The sequence below is a fragment of the Mobula hypostoma genome, chromosome 2, assembly GCF_963921235.1.
Source record: "Mobula hypostoma chromosome 2, sMobHyp1.1, whole genome shotgun sequence".
NCBI lineage: Eukaryota > Metazoa > Chordata > Chondrichthyes > Myliobatiformes > Myliobatidae > Mobula > Mobula hypostoma.
Window position 1 is genome coordinate 1038348 of NC_086098.1, and position 16010 is coordinate 1054357.

Below are 16010 nucleotides of genomic sequence, written 5' to 3' on the forward strand. Positions count from 1 at the left end.
GTGAGAATAAGCGAGTGCGAGTGAGAATGTGCGTGTGGCTGTGTATATGGGTGAGTGTGTCAATGTGTGTGAGTGTGAGTGACAATGAGGCAGGGACAGACTGTCAGGTACTCATTGCATCCACCTATCATCAATTTCCATCTATAAATTTGCTGATGATACAACCATTGTTGGTAGAATCTCAGGTGGTGATGAGGGGGCGTACAGGAGTGAGATATGCCAACTAGTGGAGTGGTGCCACAGCAACAACCTGGCACTCAACATCAGTAAGATGAAAGAGATGATCGTGGATTTCTGGAAGGGTAAGACGAAGGAACACATACCAAACCTCATAGAGGGATCAGAAGTGGAGAGAGTGACACACATAAAAATTGTTGGTGAATGTAGCAGGCCAGGCAGCATCTATAGGAAGAGGTACAGTCGATGTTTTGAGCCGAGACCCTTCGTTACTTGAAATTCCAGCATCTGCAGATTTCCTCGAGAGTGGAGAGAGTGAGCATCTTCAAGTTCCTGGGTGTCAAGATCTCTGAGGATCTAACCTGGTCCTAACATATTGATGCAGTTATAAAGAAGGCAAGACAACAGCTATACTTTATGAGGAGTTTGAAGAGATTTGGCATGTCAACAGATACACTCAAAAACTTCTATAGTTGTATGGAGAGCATTCTGACAGGCTGCATCACTGTCTGGTATGGAGGGGCTACTGCACAGGACCGAAAGAAGCTGCAGAAGGTTGTAAACCTAGTCAGCTCCATCTTGGGTACTAGCCTACAAAGTATCCAGGACAGCTTCAGGGAGCGGTGTCTTCAGAAAGGCAGCATCCATTTTTAAGGACCATTATTAAGGACACAGGGCATGCCCTTTTCTCACTGCTACCATCAGGTAGGAGGTACAGAAGTCTGAAGGCACACACTCAGCGATTCAGGAACAGCTTCTTCCCCTTTTAATATACAGTATTTGTCTTTTGCACGCAACACACATCAAAGTTGCTGGTGAACGCAGCAGGCCAGGCAGTATCTCTAGGAAGAGGTACAGTCGACGTTTCGGGCCGAGACCCTTCGTCAGGACTAAGTGAAGGAAGAGCTAGTAAGATCTAGTAAGAGCTAGTAAGAGCTAGTAAGAGCTAGTAAGAATCTCTTACTAGCTCTTCCTTCAGTTAGTCCTAACGAAGGGTCTCGGCCTGAAATGTCGACTGTACCTCTTCCTAGAGATGCTGCCTGGCCTGCTGCATTCACCAGCAACTTTGATGTGTGTTGCTTGAATTTCCAGCATCTGTAGAATTCCTGGTGTTTTTGTCTTTGCATGTTTTTTTCCATCTATTTAATATATGTAATTGATTTACTTGTTTGTTTATTATTATTACGTTTTATTTTATTTATTATTATTATTATTACTACTCTCTGCTAGATTATGTATTGTATTGAACTGCTGTTGCTAAGTTAACAAATTTTACGTCACATGCCGGTGATAATAAACCTGATTTTGATTCTGACCAGCCAACGAGTTAGGACTACAGCTCCCGACACCCTTTGCCCTGGGAGCTCACCGGAAGTAGGGCCTGTTTACTTCCGGAAAAGAGCGGGGAGGGGGTCAGAGTTGCGATGGGACTGTTCGTGAGATAGCTCCGCTGAATAACCGGCTCCGTTGGCACCACGGGAGGAGTCGCGGTGTGTCCCGGCGCTCCGCAGCAGGTACTGGCGTTAGTCGGCAAACGGGAGTGGTGTATGTTTAAATCCGGATCAAGCACGCCCCCTCCCTCGGGTGCTGTCAGGCCCCTCGCCCCTCTCCCCCTCCCTTGGGTGCTGTCAGGTTTCTCACTAAGCCCCCGCCCTCACCTCTGGGTGCTGACGAGTTATCACTGCACCCGCTCCCATGTGTGTTAGGGTGGGAGATGCTTGTGGCCCGGCTCTCTTACATAAGTTGTGTTCAAGAATCACCGGGTTCCATTTTTAGATGTTTGGCAAGCTGCCAGCTCAGGGTGGTTGGAAACAGCAGGCTATGTGCTTATTGCACCCATTTCAAGGACCGATCTCTCTCACGCACCCAGAGTCAAAGGAAAAGTCACAAGTAAATAGTAAGAAGTTGACCGTAAATATGCACATTATAGAACGTAGAATAGTACAGCACAGTACAGGCCCTTCGGCCCACAATGTTGTGCCGACCCTCTAACCCATATAACCCCCTCCCCCTTAAATTCCTCCATATACCTGTCTAACAGTCTCTTAAATTTCACTAGTATATCTGCCACCACCACTGACTCAGGCAGTGCATTCCATGCACCAACCACTCTTTGAGTAAAAAACTTTCCTCTAATATCCCCCTTGAACTTCCCACCCTTTACCTTTAAACCATGTCCTCTTGTATTGAGCAGTGGTGCCCTGGGGAAGAGGCGCTGGCTGTCCACTCTATCTATTCCTCTTAATATCTTGTATACCTCTATCACGTTTCCCCTCATTCTCCTCTCCAAAGAGTAAAGCCCTAGCTCCCTTAATCTCTGATCGTAATGCACACTCTCTAAACAGGCAGTGTCCTGGTAAATCTCCTCTGTACCCCTTCCAATGCTTCCACATCCTTCCTATAGTGAGGCGACCAGAACTGGACACAGTACTCCAAGTGTGGTCTAACCAGAGTTTTATAGAGCTACATCATTACCCCGCAACTCTTAAACTTTATCCCTTGACTTATGAAAGCAAGCACCCCATAAGCTTTCTTAACTACCCTATCTACCTGTGAGGCAACTTTCAGGGATCTGTGGACATGTACCCCCAGATCCCTCTGCTCCTCCACACTACCAAGTATCCTGCCATTTACTTTGTACTCTGCCTTGGAGTTTGTCCTTCCAAAGTGTACCATCTCACACTTCTCCGGGTTGAACTCCATCTGCCACTTCTCAGTCCACTTCTGCATCCTATCAATGTCTCTATGCAACCTTTGACAATCCTCTACACTATCCACAACACCACCAACCTTTGTGTCATCTGCAAACTTGCCAACCCACCCTTCTAGCCCCACATCCAGGTCGTTAATAAAAATCACGAAAAGTAGAGGTCCCAGAACTGATACTTGTGGGACACCACTAGTCACAATCCTCCAATCCGAATGTACTCCCTCCACCACCACCCTCTGCCTTCTGCAGGCAAGCCAATTCTGAATCCACCTGGCCAAACTTCCCTGGATCCCATGCCTTCTGACTTTCTGAATATGGAAGCCTAACGTGTGGAACCTTGTCAAATGCCTTACTAAATGCCCAGGATTTTCCCTTGTTTCCTTCTTAAACAGAGGTACAACATTAGCCAGTCCTCTGGGACCTCACCTGTGGCTCGTCAGTCACGAAGCTGCTGAGGGCCGAGCAGTCCCATCTCTCGCTTCCTTCAAAACCTGGGGATCTATCCACCTTAATACTCATTAGGAGGCCCAGTACTTCCTCCTCCTTGACTCTAAACTCTTTAACATGTGTATAAAAGAGAAAATATGCAGATGCTTGAAATTCAAGCAACATAGACAAAATGCTGGAGGAACTCAGAAACCAGGCAGCATCTATGGAGAAGAGTATAGTCAATGTTTCGGGCCAAGACCCTTCATCACGACTGGAGGAAAAAAGATGAGGAATCGGAGTTAGAACATTGGGGGAGGGACACAATGACTCTTCATATGACAAGCTGTTTAATCCTGGAGTAATTTTTGTGAACCTTCTCCAGTTTCAGCACATCCTTTCTAAGACAAGGGGACCAAAATTGCTCTCAATACTCCCAAGTGAGGCCTCACCAGTTCTATAAAGTCTTAATATTACATACACTATATCCTTGCTTTTATTTTCTAATCCTCTTGAAATGAATGCTAACACCATTTTTGCCTTCCTCCCCACTGACTCAAGTTAAGCTTTAGAGAATCCTGCACCGGGACTGCCAAGTTCCTTTGCGACTCATTTTTTGTATTTTCTCCCCATTTAGAAAATAGTCAGCTTTTCATTTCTTCTACCAAAGTGCAAGAACATACACTTCTTGATACTGTATTCCATCTAAAACTTCTTTGCCCATTAAATCCTTCTGTAGCCTCTCTACTTCGTCAAAGGTATCTACTCCTCCACCTATCTTTGTATTGTCTGCAAACTTTGCAACAAAACCATCAATTCCATCATCCAGATCATTGACATAATCCTACTTACCAAGGACTTTTCATTGCCCCTCCTGGCTTTCCTAATTATCTTTAGTTTTTTTCTGGCTTCTTTATACTCCTCGTGCTTTGTTTGATACTGACTTCGAAGCATTACATACCTTTTCTTCTTGACTCAATTCATCACCTCTGTGAACATTCAAGTTTCTCTTTCCAGTCCCATCCTTCCTTCTAACAGGAACATATCTTTCCTGTACTCTGTGCATGTATGATGTGGACTTGCCAGAGAAACGGTGTTCCCAATTAATGCTTCTTAGTTCCTGCCTAATGCTCTTGTAATTTGCCCTACTCCAATTTATAACTCTCCTGCAAGGACCATGCCTATCCTTATTTATACCTATCCTGAGAATTGAGGAGTTGTGGTTATTGCAGCCTTTCTGTTCACCCACTGAAAGGTAAGTCACGTGGCCACGCTCATTACAGAACGTCAAGTCTAGTATGGCCCCTCCTCTCATTGGATTGTCCACATATTGATTTAAGAAACCTTCCAGGATACACTTAACAAATTCTGTCCCATCTAAACTCCTAAAAAGGTTCTAACTTCTATCTGGTAAGTTGAAATCCCTCATGACAACAATCCTGTTGTTCTAATGCATTTCCTTAATCTGATTACATATCTGTTTCTCAGTGTCCTGGTAGCTATGAGAGGTGTAGAGTGCAATTCTTTCAGTGTGATTCCTATTCCTGAGTTCAACCCAAATGGACTCCGTGTCTGAATCCTCCATTATGTCTCCCCTGAGTGCAGCTGTTATATTGTCTCTGATTTGTACTGCATATGCCTCACCTTTTATCTCCTCCTCTATGTTTTCTAAAACTTCAAAAACCTGGTATATTAATCACCCATTCCTGCCCCTCCCTCAAAAAGTTTCAGTAATGGCTACAACATTATATTGCCATGTAGCGTTCCATGCTGTGTTAATCAACCTCACGATAATATTCCGAGCATTAAAATAGACGTACTTCAAATGGTGTGATCTATCATATCTGTTATTTTGATTTTGCCTTTGCATCTACCTTTCAGTTTGATCCTTCCCTTAACGATCTTGAGCTCTGGTTCTCAGCCCCCTACAAACCTAGTTTAAACTCTCCTGGGTAGCATTAGCAACCCCCCAGCCAGGATATTGGTTCCCTTCAAGTTCAGGTGTGATCTGCCCCTCTTGCACAGGCCACTCCTTCACCAGAAAATATGGGTTTGATTTCAACATTTAAGAGAAGTTTGGGTAAGTGCGTGGATGAGAGAAGTATGAAAGGCTGTGGTCCAGGTATGGGCCTTCTGAATGTCCAGATATACAACATCCACTGCATTCCCTTTAACTATCCTACTTGTAATTTCCTCAAAGAATTTCAACAGGTTCGTCAGTCAAGATTTTCTGTGAAGGAAACCATGCTAACTTTGTCCCATCTTGTCCTGTGTCACCAAGTATCCATAACCTCATCCAAAACAATTGACTCCAAAATCCTTCCAACCACTGAAGTCGAGCTAACTGGTCTCTAGTTTCCTTTCTTAGACTGTAAGACGTAGGAGCAGAATTAGGCCATTCAGCCTTCCTCCTTTCTGAAAGGGAAGAGTGACATTTGCAATGTTCTGTTTCTCTGGTAACATGCTAGAGTCCAATGATTTTTGAAAGATCATTACTAATGCCTCCACAATCTCTACAGCTACCTCTTTCAGAAACCTGTGGTGCTGCTCATCTGGTCCAGGTGACTATGTACCCTTATGTCTTTCAGCTTTTTGAGCACTTTCTCCTGTAATATTAACTGCACTCACTTCTCATCCTTCATACCCTTCAACATCTGGAACACTGCTAGTGTCTTCATATTGAAGACTGATGCAAAATTCTCATTCACTCTGGGGCCATAGGTGACCGTCAGGAGAGGGAAGGGAGGACATAAAGGTTGCGGAAAGCACCTGCGTGACTGTCCCCATTAACATTAAGTACTCCATTTTGAGTGCAGTTGGGGAATGACCTACCCAAGCAACAGTGGCTGTGCCTCTGGCACTGAGTCTGACCCTGTGGCTCAGAAGGGTATGGAACGGAAGAGGAGGGCAGCAGTAATATGCAGTGCTATAATTCGGTGGACAGACAGGTGATTCTGTGGACGTAAATAAGAAACAAGGCTGTTATTTTGCCTCGCAGTTGCCAGGGTTTGTGATGTTTCTGAGCGCATCCACAACATTCTGAAATGGGAGGGCGAGCAGCCAGAGGTCACGGTACCAATAACATAGGTAGAAAAAGGTTGGAGTTCCTGAAATCAGAATATAGGGAGTTGCAAAGGAAGCTGAGAAGCAGGATCTCAAAGGTAGTAATCTGGGGATTGCTGCCTATGCCACACTACACGATAGAATGAGGTGGAGGATAAATGAGTGGCTGAAGGATTGGAGAATGAGGCAGGGATTCAGATTTTTGGTTCAAAGGTTTTAAAGCTACATTTAATGTCAGAGAAGTGTTTACAATATACATCCTGAAATGCTTTTTCTTCACAACTATCCACGAAAACATAGGAGTGCCCCCAAAGAATGAATGACAGTTAAATGTAAGAACCCCAAAGTCCCCTCCCACCTGCGTGTAAGGGGTAGCAAAGCAACAATCCCCACTCCCCCCACCGGCAAAAAAAAGCATCAGCACCCGCCACCGGGCACTTGTGTGAGCAAGGAAACATCAAAAACACAGACTTGCTGTTGTTGTTATTGTTCGTCCTTTGTAGTCGAAGATGACCATGGCTTCAAAGTCAAATGGGAGATTGGTCGCTGTGGGTCCGGAGGTGACTGATGAGGCCAATCTGGGCCCTGAAGGCTCGCCCACATGTGGGATACAAGTGGGTGGGTGCTGTCGTGGCAGTGGATGCTGCTCGGGCCTTGCGCACAGCACGCTTTCATTGCGCCTCGATGATGTGCCTGACTTCAGCTGCACGTGCTCCTGTGGTGATCTCGCTGCGCCAAGCTGGACGGTCGAGGGCAAGCGTCTCCCACCCAGGCCTTTGAGGGACGCTTTGAGGCAGTCTTTGTAATGTTTCTTCTGCCCCCCGACTGAGCGCTTGCCCTGACACAGTTCTCCGTGCAGTAGCTGCTTAGGCAATCGGCTGTCTGTCATTCTGACCACATGTCCAGCCCACCTGGCTTGGGCTTTCAGCAGGAGGGTGTGGACGCTGCAGAGCCCAGCTCGTTCCAGGACTTCCGTGTCGGGGACTTTGTCCTGTCACCTGATGTGGATGAATCTGCGGAGACAGCTCAGGTGAAAGTGGTTGAGCTGTTTGGCGTGTTTGCTGTAGACAGTCCAGGTCTCGCTGGCGTAAAGGAGGGTGGTAAGGACCACTGTACAGTAGACCTTCAGCTTGGTGGTAAGGCTGAGTCCTCTCCGCTCCCAGACATTCTCACGAAGTCTCCCAAAGGCGGCGCTGGCTTTGGCAATCCTGTTGTTGACCTCAGCGTCTATGTTCACTGTGCGATAGAGTATGCTGCACAGGTAGGTGAAGTTGTCGACTGCCTAGAGGTTCTGGCCCTTCACCGTGATGCGCGGCTCCTGGTATGGCTTTCCTGGGGCAGGCTGGTACATAACTTCGGTCTTTTTGGTGCTGATAGTGAGACCGAAGTTGTCGCAGGCTTCTGAGAAGCAGTCCATTTCACGCTGCATCTCCTGCTCTGTGCTGGCATTGAGTGCGCAGTCATCAGCAAACAAGAAGTCTCTGATGACAGTCTCTCGCACCTTTGTAACTGCCTGCAGGCACCTAAGGTTGAACAACCTGCCGTCAGTCCTGTACCTGACGTGGATTCCTTCTTCGTAGTTACGGAAGGCATCTGTCAGCATGGCAGAGAATACCATACTGAACAGAGTCGGAGCAAGAACGCAGCCTTGTTTGACGCCATTTGTCACTGGGAAGGCCTCCGACTCGTCGCCGTCATCCAGAACTTTCACCATCATACTGTCGTGGAACTGCCGGACGATTGTGATGAACTTGCTGGGGCAGCCAAACTTCTCCATGATCTTCCACAAGCCTTTTCTGCTGACCGTATCGAAAGCCTTGGTTCGATCGACAAGGGTCACGAAGAGGTCGCTGTGTTGCTCCTGGCATTTTTCCTGGAGTCGGCGCGCAGCAAAAATCATGTCCGCGGTCCCACGTTCAGCACGGAAGCTGCACTAGCTTTCTGGGAGCAGACCTTGCTCAAGGTGTTGGAGAAGGCGGTTGAGCAGGACACGGGCCAGAATCTTCCCTGCAATGGACAAGAGGGAGATGCCTCGGTGGTTGTCGCAAGACTGGCGGTTGCCTTTCCTCATGTAGATGTGGACTATGCTGGCATCTTTCAGCTGTTGTGGGACCTGTCCCTTTTTCCACATGGACTGGAAGAGTACAGTCAGTTTTTGCATCATGACAGGGCCTCCTGCTTTGTATACCTCAGCAGGGATTGCATCGGGTCCTAGCGCTTTGCCACAGGAGAGTTGCTTCACTGCCTTCCTGACTTCATCTACTGTGGGGAGGGTGTCAAGGTTCTTGTTGATCTCTACCTGGGGCAGGCGGGCAATGGCCTCGTCGTTGATGTCGGCAGGGCGGTTAAGGACGTTGTTAAAGTGCTCAGCCCACCAATCCAGAATCTGCTTCTTCTCTGTCGGCAGCTGCGTCTCATCTGCGTTGAGGAGGGGTGAGGAGCCGGAGGACTGGGGTCTGTATACAGCCTTAAGCGCATCGTAGAAGCGCTTTATGTCGTGGCTGTACCCCAAAGACTACTTGTTCACCCAGTATTTGACATACCACAGGCTTTCTGTCTCTCCCTAATAAGGGAGAAAGAGGTGTCTCCGTTTCGTAGCGAGAGGGGAGACATAACAAACAACTTGCTGGTTTAGATGTTAAAAGTCCGTTGTGTCGCTTTTTCCGAGCTCCAAAGATCTTGGGTCTCTGGGCAAACAGCCAGAGATCTTCCGTTTCCAATGGCACACTGATCTCCTGCAGAGGCACTGACCTCCGATCCTCCCCCATCTCCAGAGCCATGAAATCTCGGTCCTCCGAAGGCGAGCGAAGCTCTTAGGCCGAGTCCTAAACAGCGGCCATTCGTGAAACCCCAAGAGCGGGTCCCATTCCCACAAAGAACCGTAGTCAGCGTGTAACTCCAGGTCAGGGTCTTCAAAAGAACGCTGAAAGGGAAAAATAGATATTCAAGATGGACAGAGAGCTGTTTCTGAAGATGCAAGCGAAGGAGTTGCCATTAGGCGACATTAAATCGCCTCTTCTGGAGTAGGTGTGACCTGTACAAAAAGGACAAGTTGCACATGAATCCAAGGGGGACCAATATCCTGACCGGGGTGGGGGGGGTGGGATTTGCGAATGCTAGTGATTTGCAGGGGGGTGGGAACCGAAGTAAAGAGGCAGAGGCTGGGGAGGGTTTAGAACAGAAGTAGAGACAGTTTGTAGGGAGTTTATGAGGACAGATGTTAGAGCAAAGATGCAATCAGCCTGTTGGTTTGAGATGTGTCAGTTTTAATGCAAGGAGTATCATAAACAAGGCGGATGAACTTAGAGCATGGATCAATACATAGAACTGTAACGATGTGGAAATTACAGAGGCCTTGGAGGTCTCAGGAGCAAGAATCGCTGCTGAGTGTGCCAGGCTTTAAATGTTTCAAAAAGAACAGAGAGCGGCAAAGGAAATGGGGGTGAGGCATTGCTAATTAGGGGTAGTGTCACGGCTGCAGTAAAGGAGGAAGTCATGGAGGGTTTGTCTACTGAGTCAGTGTGGGTGGAAGTCAGAAACAGGAAAGGGGCAATAACTCTACTGGGTGTTTCTTATAGACCCCCCAATAGTAACAGGGATATTGAGGAGCAGATACGGAGGCAGATTCTGGAATGGTGCAATAATAATAAGGTTGTCGAGATGAGAAATTTTAACTTTCCTAATATTGATTGGTGTCTCCTTAGTGCAAGAGGTTTAGATGGGGTGGAGTTTGTTAGTTGTGTTCAGGAAGGTTTCCTGACACAATATGTAGATAAGCCAACCAGAGGAGAGGCTGTACTTAATCTGGTATTGGGAAACGAAGCTTGTCAGGTAACAGATCTCTTGGTGGGAGAGCATTTTGGAGGTAGTGACCAAAATTCTGTCTCCTTCATCAGTGCTGGAGAGGGATAGGAGCTGACAATTGGGAAAACATTTAATTGTGGTGGGGGGGGGGATATGATCCTGGTCGGCAGGAACGGGAGCAGATGTTCTCAGGGAAATGCACAGCAGAAATGAGGCAAATGTTCAGGGAAAATAGATAGCGTTAGTGCTCTGGAAAATTACATGGTTGCAAGAAAGGAGTTTAGGAATAGCATCAGAGCCAGAATGGGCCATGAGAAGGCCTTGGTGAGCAGGATTAAGGAAAACCCTAAGTCATTCTACAAGTATCTGAAGAGCAAGTGGATGAGCCATGTGAGAATCGGGAGGTTTGCAAAGGCTATTGCGGAGAGTTTAAACTAGATTTGCTGGGGGGTGGGAACCGAACTGAAGTGACGAGGGAAGGGGCGGTTGGCTCACAAATAGAGAAAGGTTGGAGACAGTGCGAGAGGAAGGATAGGCGGATGATAGAGAAGGGACGCATTCAGACCGATGGTTTGAGATGTGTCTATTTTAATACAAGGAGTATTATGAACAAAGTGGATGAGCTTAGAGTGTGGATCAGTACTTGGAGCTATGATGTTATGGTCATTACAGAGACTTGGATGGCTCAGGGGCAGGAATAGTTACTTCAAGTGCCAGACTTTAGATGTTTCAGAAAGGACAGGGAGGGAGGCAGAAGAGGTGGGGGCGTGACACTGTTGATCAGAGATAGTGTCACGGCTGCAGAAAAGGAGGAAGACATGGAGGGATTGTCTATAGAGTCTCTGTGGGTGGAAGTTAGGAAAAGGAAGGGGTTAATAACTCTACTGGGTGTTTCTTATAGGCCACCCAATAGTAACATGGACATCAAGGAGCAGATAGGGAGACGCATTCTGGAAAGGTGTAATAATAACAGGATTGTTGTGGTGGGAGATTTTAATTTCCCAAATATTGCTTGACATCTCTCTGGAGCAAGGGGTTTAAATGGGGTGGAGTTTGTTAGGTGAGTTTAGGAAGGTTTCTTGACACAATATGTAGATAAGCCTACAAGGGGAGAGGCTGTACTTGATGTGGTATTGGGAAATGAACCTGCTCAGGTGTCAGATCTCTCAGTGGGAGAGCATTTTGGAGATAGTGATCACAATTCTATCTCCATTACCATAGCATTGGAGAGGGATAGGAACAGACATGTTAGGAAAGCGCTTAATTGGAGTAAGGGGAAATATGAGGCTATCAGGCAGGAACTTGGAAGCATAAATCAGAAAGAGATGTTCTCAGGGAAACGAACGGAAGAAATGTAGCAAATGTTCGGGGGATATTTGCATGGAGTTCTGCATAGATACGTTCCAATGAGATGGGGAAAGGATGGTATAGTACAGAAACCGTGGTGTAAAAAAGGCTGTTGTATATCCAGTCAAGAAGAAACGTGGTGAGTGCGTGGAATGGGCTGTCAGCGGTGGTGGTGGAGGCGGAAACAATAGGGTCTTTTAAGAGACTCCTGGATGGCTACATGGAGCTTAGAAGAATAGAGGGCTACAGGTAAAGCCTAGGTAGTTCTAAGGTAGGGGCATGTTCGGCACAGCTTTGTGGGCCAAAGGGCCTGTATTGAGCTGTATGTTTTCTATGTTTCTAAAAGAAGAGCTTACGAAAGGTTCGAAAAACTAGATAATGATAGAGATCTAGAAGATTATTAGGCTAGCAGGAAGGACCTTAAGAATGAAATAAGAGCCAGAAGGGGACATGAGAAGGCCTTGGTGGACAGGATTAAGGAAAACTCCAAGGCATTCTACAAATATGTGAAGAGCAAGAGGATAAGACGTGAGAGAATAGAACCAATCAAGTGTGACAGTGGAAAAGTGTGTATGGAACCGGCGGAGATAGCAGAGGTACTTAATGAATACTTTGTTTCAGTATTCACTACGGAAAAGGATCTTGGTGATTGTAGGGATGACTTGCAGAGGGCTTAGCTATTAAGGAAGAGGATGTGCTAGAGCTTTTCAAAAGCATCAAGTTGGATAAGTCACTGGGACTGGACAAGATGTATCCCAGGCTACTGTGAGAGCTGAGGGAGGAGATTGTTGAGCTGCTAACGACGATCTTTGCATCATCAGTGGGGATGGGAGAGGTTCTGGAGCATTGGAGGGTTGCAGATGTTGTTTCCTTATGCAAAACAGGGAGTAGAGATAGCCCAGGAAATTATAGACCGCTGAGTCTTATTTCAGTGGTCGGTAAGTTGATGGGGAAGATCCTGAGAGGCAGGATTTATGAATATTTGGAGAAGCATAATATGATTAGGAATAGTCAGCATGGTTTTGTGAAAGGCAGGTCGTGCCTTATGAGCCTGATTGAATTTTTTGAGTTTGTGACTAAACACATTGATGAAGGTAGAGCAGTAGATGTAGTGTATATGGATTTCAGCAAGGCATTTGACAAGGTACCCCATGCAAGGCTTATTGAGAAAGTAAGGAGGCATGGGATCCAAGGGGACGTTGCTTTGTGGATCCAGAACTGGCTTGCCTACTGAGGCAAAGTGCGGGTCATATTCTGTATGGAGGTCGGTGACCAGTGGTGTGCCTCAGGGATCTGTTCTGGGACCCCTACTCTTCACGATTTTTATAAATGACCTGGATGAGGAAGTAGAGGGATGGGTTAGTCAATTTGCTGATGACACAAAGGTTGGGGTTGTTGTGGATTGTGTTGAGGGCTGTCAGAGGTTACAGTGAGACATTGATAGGATGCAAAACTGGGCTGAGAAGTGGCAGATGGAGTTCAATCCAGATAAGTGTGAGGTGGTTCATTTTGGTAGTTCAAATATGATGGCAGAATATAGCATTAATGGTGAGACTCTTGGCAGTGTGGAGGATCAGTGTCCGAGTCCATAGGACACTCAGAGCTGCTGTGCAGGTTGACCCTGTGGTTAAGAAGGCATACGGTGCATTGGCCTTAATCAATCATGGGATTGAGTTTAAGAGCCGAGATGGAATGTTGCAGCTATATAGGACCCTGGTCAGACCCCACTTGGAGTACTGTGCACAATTCTGGTTCCCTCACTACAGGAATGATGTGGGAACTATAGAAAGGGTGCAGAGGAGATTTGCAAGGATGTTGCCTGAATTGGGGAGCATATCTTATGAGAATAGGTTGCGTGAACTAAGCCCTTTCTCCTTGGAGCAACAGAGGATGAGAGGTGACCTGATAGATGTATACAAGATGATGAGAGGCATTGATCGTGTGAATAGTCAGAGGCTTTTTCGCAGGACTGAAATGGCTAGCATGAGAGGGCACAGTTTTAAGGTGCTTGGAAGTAAGTACAGCAGAGATGTCAGGGGCCAGTTTTTTGCGCAGAGAGTGGTGAGTGTGCAGAATAGGCTGCCGGCGACGGTGGTGGAGGCAGATACGATCAGGTCTTTTAAGAGGCTCCTGGACAGGTCACGGAGCTGAGAAAAATAGAGGGAAATGGGTAACCCTAGGTAATTTCTAAGGTAAGGACATGTTCAGCACAGCTTTGTGGGCCAAAGGGCCTGTTTTGTGCTGTTGGTTTTCTCTGTTTCTCAACATCAGTACGCCGAAAGAGCTGATTGTGGACTTCAGGAAGGGTAAGACGAAGTAACACATGCCAATCCTCATAGAGGGATTAGAAATGGAGAGAGTGAGCAGTTTCAAGTTCTTGGATGTCAAGATCTCTGAGGAACTAACCTGATTCCAACACATCGATGCAGCTATAAGGAAGGCAAAACAGTGAATATACTTCATTAAGAGTTTGAAGAGATTTGGTTTGTCAACAAAAACATTGAAACACTTCTGTCGATGTAGTGTCTGGTATGGGGTGGGGGAGGTGCACAGGACGGAAAGAAGCTGCAGACGGTTGTAAATTTTGTCTGCTCCATCTTGGGTACTACCCTGCAAAGTGCCCAGGACATTTTCAAGGAGTGGTGTCTCAGAAAGGCAGCGTCCATTATGAAGGACAAGCTGCACTTTTTAAATATGTTTTTCTGTTTTTGCACGATTTTTAATCTGTTCAATATGTGTATACTGTAATTGATTTACTTATTTAATGTTTTTTTCTATATTAGGTATTGCATTGAACTGCTGCTAAGTTAACAAATCTCATGCCCGAGATAATAAACCTGACTCTGATTGTCAGTGATTTAGATGACATTGATGGCTTTGCAGCAAAGTTTGTGGATGATATGAAGATAGGTGGAGAGATAGGTAGTGCTGATGAAGCAATGTGATTGCAGTAGTACTTAGACAAATTGGATGGATTGGCAGAAAAGTGGCAGATGGAATACTGTGTTGGAAAATGTATGACAATGCACTTTGGTAAAAGGAACAATAGTGCGGGCTATTACCTAAATGGGGAGAAGATTCAAACGTCAGAGGTGCAGAGGGACTTAGGAGTCCATGTGCAAGATTCCCAGAAGATTCATTTACAGGTTTAGTCTGTGGCAAAGAAGGCAAATGCAGTGTTGGTATTTATTTCAAGGGGAATAGAATACAAAAGCAAGGAGATAATGCTGAGCCTTTAAAAGACACTAGTAAGGTTGCAGTTTTGGGCCCCATATTTCAAAGGATGTGTTGTCATTGGAGAGAGTCCCGAGGAGGTTCATGAGGATGTTTCTGAGATTGAAGGGGTTAACATATGAGGAGTGTTTGTTAGCTTTGGGCCTGTAATCACTGGAATTTAGAAGAACGCATGGGGATCTCATTGAAACCTACTGAATGTTGAAAGGTCTAGATAGGGTGGATGTGGAGAGGATGTTTTCTATGGTGGGGGTATCCAGAGCTAGAGGCCTCTGCCTCAGAATTGGAAGGTCATCTTTTAGAACAGAGGTAAGGAGGATTTTTTTATCCTGAGAGTAGTAAATCTGTGGATTGCTCTGCCACAGACTGCGGTGGAGGCTATACTTAGGCAGAAGTTGATCATCTCGCGATCGGTCTGGGCAACAAAGGATATGGCGAGAAGGCAGGTAAATGGGGTTGAGTGGGATCCAGGATCAGCCATGATAGAATGCTGAATAGCCTAATTCTGCTCCTATATCTTATGGTCTTATGGACTTCCCTTGTCAACCACTGTTGTATTATTTTGGCATTTGAATATTTCTTAGTTTTTGGAATACATCTGTCCTGCACCTTCCTGATATTTCCCAGAAGCACACGCCATTTCTGCTCTGCTGTCATCCCTGCCAGCAGCTTCTTCCAATTTACTTTGGCCAAGTTCTCTCTCATACCACTGGAATTTCCTTTTCTCCATTGAAATACTGCTATGTCAGACTTTACTTTCTTCCTATTAAATTTCAAGTTGAATTCAATCATATTGTGATCACTGGCTCCTAAGGATTCTTTTACCTTAAGCTCCCTAATCAGCCCCGGATCTTATAGAACAGTATAGCTGATCCCTAGTAAGACTAACGATAAACTGGTCTAAAGCCAACTCGTAGGCATTCAGCAAACTCACTCTCTTGAGATCCATTACCAACCTGATTTTCCCAATCGACCTGCATGCTAAAATCTCACATGACTATCACAACACCTTTTCTATTTCCCTTTGTAATATGTGGTCCACATCCCAGCTACTGTTGGGATGCCTATATATAACTGCCATCAGGGTCCTTTTACATTCGTAGATTCCTAACTCAACCCACAAGGATTCAATATCTTCCATTCCTGTGTCACATCTTTCTGTGGTTTTGTTGCCACTTTTTACCAGCAGAGCCAGGCCGCCTCCTCTGCTCAGCTTCCTATCCCTCCGATACAACGTAACCTTTGATAT

At 46.0% G+C, this 16010-nt stretch overlaps 1 protein-coding gene across 1 annotated transcript in view; it reads left to right on the top strand.

Annotated features, from left to right (window-relative positions):
* Positions 1-1579: 1579 nt before the first annotated feature.
* Positions 1580-16010, top strand: part of fbxl4 (F-box and leucine-rich repeat protein 4) — a 156519-nt gene continuing 142088 nt past the window's right edge. The window contains exon 1 of the mRNA XM_063033023.1: positions 1580-1691. The gene's annotated coding sequence lies outside the window, so the exon portion shown is untranslated. The remainder of the gene's footprint in view (positions 1692-16010) is intronic.